General features: G+C 35.9%; 1 non-coding gene across 1 annotated transcript; it reads left to right on the top strand.

Moving 5' to 3' along the window:
* The first annotated feature begins 363 nt into the window (after nt 1-363).
* LOC121203827 (small nucleolar RNA R71) lies at nt 364-470 on the top strand. The gene has a single exon (XR_005898762.1). It is a non-coding gene; the product is annotated as a small nucleolar RNA R71 (small nucleolar RNA).
* The last annotated feature ends 6435 nt before the right edge of the window (nt 471-6905 follow it).

Genomic DNA, 6905 nt, shown 5'->3' with positions numbered 1-6905 from the left:
TCGTTATCCATGTTGTGGCCATAAGGTTGGTATTCTGAATGGTTCGTTCCACCGCTACTTGCTTCGCACTACATTACTAGGTGAACCTTTGAAGAATTAAGAAAACTATCAATCTTTTTATTTAAGAGTTCTACCTGATTAGAGAGCATGGTGACCGAATCGACGTTATAAACGCCGATTGTTTTCGTTGGCTTTGTCCTCATGACTTGCCACTGATAGTTATTCAGTGACATATCTTCTATAAACTCATAGGCATCTTCCGGTGTTTTATTGTTGATGGTTCCACCAGCAGCTGCATCAACCATTTGTCCAGTCGAAGGATTCAGACCATTGTGAAATGTTTGTACTTGGAGCCAAAGTGGTAACCCTTGGTGAGGAAACCTTCTCAAAAGGTCCTTGTATCTCTCCTATGCATCGTAGAGTGTTTCTAAATCCATTTGCACAAAAGAAGAGATATCATTACGTAATTTAGCCGTTTTAGTAGGTGAAAAATATTTTAGTAAAAATTTTTCGGTCATTTGTTCCCAAGTAGTAATTGACCCTCGTGGTAACGAGTTCAACCACTGTTTAGCTTTGTTCCTCAATGAAAAAAAGGGAATAACCGAAGATGAATGGCATCATCAGAAATGCTATTGATTTTAAATGTATCGTAAAATTCCAGAAAGCTTGCTAAGTGAGCGTTGGGATCTTCATCCTGCAAACCATCAAACTGAACAAATTGTTGTATCATCTGAATAGTGTTAGGTTTTAATTCAAAAGTATTTATAGCTACAGCAGGTCTAACTATGCTCGATTCAGTTCCTGATAAAGAAGGTTAGCAAAATCATACATAGTGCGTAGAGCAGGATTTTGATTAACCATAATTGCAGGAGGGAGTTGATTGTCTTGGTTTTCAGCCATCTCTTCGATTGGGGGTTGAGTATCGTCTTCTTGCTTATTCTCTGTGTATCTTAAGCTTCGCCTTATTTCTCTTTGGTTTTTACGAATCGTGAGATTGATTTCTTCGTCAAAAAGTTGTGGCCCTGACGGGTTTCTTTTAGTCATAAACTATAAAAACCTGTCAAGAAAAAGAAAGAGTAGGTTAATAAATAATAATAATAATAATAAAATTAAATTAAATTGCAAGAAAAATAAATGGCTAAAGTAATAAAAATTGAGCGTTCCTAATATCTTAGTTCCCCGGCAGCGGCGCCAAAAACTTGATCGCGTTATTTCGTGATAGGTTTTAAATATCTATAATTAATCGTTCTTGAAACTAACTATTATCACGATTTAGGCAAGTGTACCTACCGAACAGTAGTATAGTTTTAACAAGACCGGATTGTCGAACCCAAAGGAACTAAAAGTACTAGTAATGACTATATTTTTATTATCTAGCCTAAGAATAATGGGGTTTTGTTTTAATTAACTACTTATCTAAACTAAGAACTCACAGAGAAAAGAATCGTGGAACTGCTTTTGGGAAAAATCGATTGACTTAAGACAATACCTAAGGAAAAATCCACCTAGACTTTACTTGTTATTCTGGCTCCGAATTGGACGATTTATTCATTCAACTTGTCCCGTAGAGATCCCTAAGTTATGTTATTATCCCTATTCAAGACTAATAACGTTTAATCCCTAGATTGAATAACCAAGACTTTTCTCTAACTAACACTCTAGGGTTGCATTAACTCGATCTATGGATCCCCTTATTAGGTTTCACCCTAATCCGGTAAAATCTTGTCACCCTATGTCTAGGCGCGCAATCAACTCCGCTTAATCAAGATAAATGTACTCTTAGACAGGGTCTATTCCTTCTCTGAATAAGAGCTTGTCTTGAATCAGTATCCTGGGATATCAAAACAAGAATTAAGAACACATAATTAAGAACAAGTTAAATGTTTATCATACGATTCAGAAAATAATAACAAGATTCGTCTTAGGTTTCATTCCCCTTAGGTATTTAGGGATTTTTGTTCATAACTAAATAAGAAAACATCTCAGAATAATAAAGAATACAAAACATAAAGAAAACCCAAAACTCTTGAAGGGGAATTGAGGAGAGATCTTCAGTCTTGATGATGAATCCGGCTTTTGAGATGAATCAATTGGCTTCCTTGGAGTAATTCCTTACCCCCTATTCTATGTCTCCCCTTTTCTCCTCTTCTAGGGTGTATTTATAGGCTTTGGAATGCCTATGAGCCCTCAAAAGTGGCCTTTTTTGAAATGGACTTAACTTGGGCTCGGCAGGAACACGCCCGTGCGTGATTACTTTAGGCCGTTTTTGAGCCTGTTAGAATGGCACGGGCGTGTGCTATACCCGTGTGAGTTGTGCTTCGATTCTGCCAGATTGACACGGCCGTGTGGTTTGCCCGTGTGAGGAAGTCCAGGCCGTGTTAAGTTCGTACTTTGGCCCATTTTCTCTGTTTTTGGCCCGTTTCTCGTTCCTTTAGCTCTCCTATGCTTTCCTAAGTATAAAACATGAAATTAAAGCATTAGAAGCATCAAATTCACCAATTCTAATGGAAAATCATCCATAAAATGCATTAACCATGGGGGTAAAAATATGTATAAATTACGGTTTATCAAATACCCCCACACTTAAGCATTTGCTTGTCCTCAAGCAAAATTCTCAACTCATAATCAAAATAAATTCTTCTCAACTTATAATTTCTATCGATAATATCTCAGAATAATCCATAGGTAATCATACATTGAGAATTCAACTAAAAAAACATAAAAATTTCAAACATGCCAAGTTGAGTATTTAATTATGCCAACATAGGTGTCTCTCCTCATCTAAGTAATTACCTTTGATTCAGAGTATCACAGAGTTTCACATCCTCACTAAAGATTCACTCAAATCACTCGAGGTGTTTAAGGATAATAAATGAAGCACTCAATAGTCAATAATGAAAAGTATTACCATAGGCTTGCATGAAAATCAAATCTCCACCACTATAATTTAAGATGATACATCAATCAAAAGGTCATTAGAGGGTTGTAATGAGGCTTGGTTAGGGGGTGTAGTCAAAAGCTCAAAGAAAGGGTTAGAATCGAGATTGAATTGAAAAATTTCCCAATTAGAAAAAGAGTTAATCTTTACTTGCGTACAACAGATTTTTTTCTTAGAATATGAAATTACAGATATGTATACATGGTCTCTTCCATCCACCCCACTACAACTCACGAGTGTAGGATCTGAATTTTCCCTATCAATTTGGTCTGTTACACCATTCCTCGGGTGTCATGGCCAGACGTGTAACACCCCTCGCCCGTATCCCTCACCGGAACAGGGTTCGAGGTGTTGCCCGACTTAAACTCAGTCAATCACACAAAAACAGTGCCAAAAATTTCAATCAATTTAAAACTTTTCTTTTCACATGCAATCTATCCCATATATGGGCTTACGAGGCCCAAAACATCACTAGCCAACACCTTTGGCTAAATTATAATATCACATACTCAACATTAAAACCCTATACATGCCATAGACTTGAAATACTAGGATTTACTTACACCAATAGCGTGAGCTTGACAGTGTGATAATATCTCCGGCGAACTCCAACCCGAGCAGGTAACCGAAGTCAACAATCTATAAAACAGAGGAATGAAACAATGGAGTAAGCTTTCATAAGCTTAGTAAGTCTTAAGCAATGCAAACAAATAAATGCAATTATACTTCGATTATTCAATTTCTTAAGTGGCCATATTCTAGGTATATTGCCATCTGGCCGAATACACACAAACACATAATGCACGTTCAGCATTCTTATCACACTTAATCTGAATTCGTATAACATAATTAAATCGAATACTTTCACATACTTTCACACCCTGACCCGGTGTATCATGATCATAGATATAGTTATAACATTTTTTCACGTATGTATCACAATGCACGCTTATGATTCATTGCAGATCAAACTCACATATGAGTACATAATGCGTACCTGGCCCACTTAACGTATTGAATGTATTCATTTGTCAACGTAACACGAGGTACCTTAGTCATGGACTTTTCTCAAATCATCGGCATTTCGCCTGTTAGGCTCGAGGCCCGATATCAGTTCACCGGCATTATAGCCTGCTAGGCTCGAAGGCCCGAATAGTATCTCACCGGTATTATAGTTTGCTAAGCTTAAAGGCCCGAATAATCAAGTCAACAAGTTCCATATTACATATTCATATCAATTAAGTACTAACATCATTCGAACGTATATAATTATACATCTCAAACACTTTTCTTTCATCTCATTTTCACACTTAGCATTTGATAGCTTATGCATAGCATTTCACTCACGTTCATTTCAAACTTATCATTCGATTATAAAAGCATATTGCATTTTTACCAACATGTTATACTTGCCATTAGGCCATATAAGCATGATACAATACACTATCATTTCATCTTTAACATTCGGCTAAACCCTTATCTTACAAGGAACACCGAATTCACATAACATATCATTTCACCGGCATTACGCCTGCTAGGCACGAAGGCCCGAATACACATCACCGGCACGAAGCCTGCTAGGCACGAAGGCCCAAATACACATCACTGGCACGAAGCCTGCTAGGCACGAAGGCCTAAATACACATCACCGGCACTAAGCCTGCTAGGCACGAAGGCCCAAATACACATCACCGGCACTAGGCCTGCTAGGCACGAAGGCCCGAATATAATACCAGCACTAGGCCTGCGGGATTTATCCCGGATATAATACCAGCACGAAGCCTGCGGGATTTAACCCGAATACACATCAAATATCATGCATATTTAATCATATATTAATACATCTCATTCAACATATCACATTCGTAGTCATTTGCAACATTCGGGTATAAGCTCCATATGAACACCATCGTTTACATTTCGGTTCAAAAGTCATTCATAAATATCACATATCTATTTCACCATTCAAACTTAACCCATAGTGACCATTCGACTATAAGTCATATACATAAATTATTTATCGCACAACTTAATTCAAGTAGAACCAAAAGGTCACGATTCATCTAATATATACATATTGCTCACTGATTTACACACAACCTTTCAAATTAGCAATTATAAGATGGTTCCGCACATAGCACATCCTTATCGATAATTTACGATGGTTTTACCTTTACTTACATATATGTCATAGGCATTTTTACCTATGCTTCGCAATTCACATTCATGATTCAATTCCAATCGATTTAACATGCATAAGTACATATCACATACCTTAATAATTTACTTTACGGAACGAATCCACATATCGTGTTATCCCATAGTCTTATAGCACCACACTTTTAATAGTTTACCTCATCGAAGTTCACATTTAATCACTTTAGTGCCAAGCCATATTCGGCTACCACAAAGGACTAATAATAATAATTTTATACACATCATGGTTTCCTTTAGGTAATTAATAATCACAAATCGTGATATCTCCACCAGCACATATACGACACAGTTTATTCATTGTAACACTCAATTAGTGCATCAAATTTCCAAATCCAATTCAACTTAAGCATAATAGCCATAATCGTCTTATAGCCTTAAATCATTACATATTCGGCACATTAACTAAATAAAATTTACATTCCCTTTTCCATATTAATTTAACTCTTGGGCATATAAAAAGGAATCAAGCTTAAACACTTAAGAACTTACCTTGAATGTTGCCGAACGATTACAACGGCTATTCGATTACTTTCTCTTTTCCTTTATCCGAATTTTGCCCCTCTATGCTCTTAAGCTTAAATTCAAAGATTTTAAACTAGTCATTATTCGACTATTCAAGCATCACTTTCAAAATTTAATATATACATATATATATTCGACTTTCACACCTACTGATCATAGTAAGCTTATAAGAAATCAATAAGCAACTCATTAACAAATTTTTGTCAATGTTTACCACATAATCATAATTTGACTGCAAGCTGTCTTCCTGAGCAACAGTCACTAAATCATTTATAACTAGAGCTAAGAAACTCCAAATCAAGTGCCGTTAATTTTCCCTGAAGATAGACTCATATATCTTTCATCCATAAAATTTTCAGAATTTTTGGTTTGGCCAATCAATACCAGATTTTTCTTAAAATTCCCCTATTTCACTGTTTGACTAATCTGACCACTCCTCACTACGAATCAAATTTCTCATTGTACAGAATTCAAAATATGTTCTCATTTATTTGATTTGAAACTAGACTCATTAAGGAGTCTAAGCATATAAATTTCATATTATGAAAATTTTTGTACAATTTATAATGATTTTATAAAGACAGAACAGAGGATCTAGAAGTCATTCTGACCCTATCCCACATCACTTCAAATATCTCATTATCGGAAATTCTTTTGCTTAATTACATAATTTATTCAGCTTCTAACTCATCTCCCAAAATTTATGGTGATTTTCCAAAATCACGTTACTGCTGCTATCCCAAACAGATTTATTACCAAATCACTCTTTCACACATACCTTGCATGCATGTTATTTAAACATGCATGTCACCAATCAATCATCACATATCTATAATTTTACTTAAGCATAGTCTTCATTTCATCATTTTAAAGCATAACATGTTAGCCGATTTTTCCCTTAGCATCTAAGGCACATGCATGCTCATTTGCTTGGCTCAACTTCACCTATCTTCCATTTTTCATCAAAAGGACATGAAACAACAACCATTTCCTTCATTTTAATTCATGACCGAATGCTCACAACACAACCAAAAATCAAAATATACTTCATGAGTTAGGGTAGAATCAAGAAGAACCCATGAACATCAAGATAGAAGCAAACTACCATGAACTTACCTTGGATTTTTCTTCCCCAAGTGACTGAACATTCAAGAGCTCTTTTCCTCTCCTTTCTCTTCTATTTTCAGCTTTCATGAACAAGAATGAACAAAAACCTTCCTTTTCTTCC

The sequence above is a fragment of the Gossypium hirsutum genome, chromosome A07 (assembly GCF_007990345.1).
Source record: "Gossypium hirsutum isolate 1008001.06 chromosome A07, Gossypium_hirsutum_v2.1, whole genome shotgun sequence".
NCBI lineage: Eukaryota > Viridiplantae > Streptophyta > Magnoliopsida > Malvales > Malvaceae > Gossypium > Gossypium hirsutum.
This window is presented reverse-complemented; position numbering and strand designations above follow the sequence as displayed.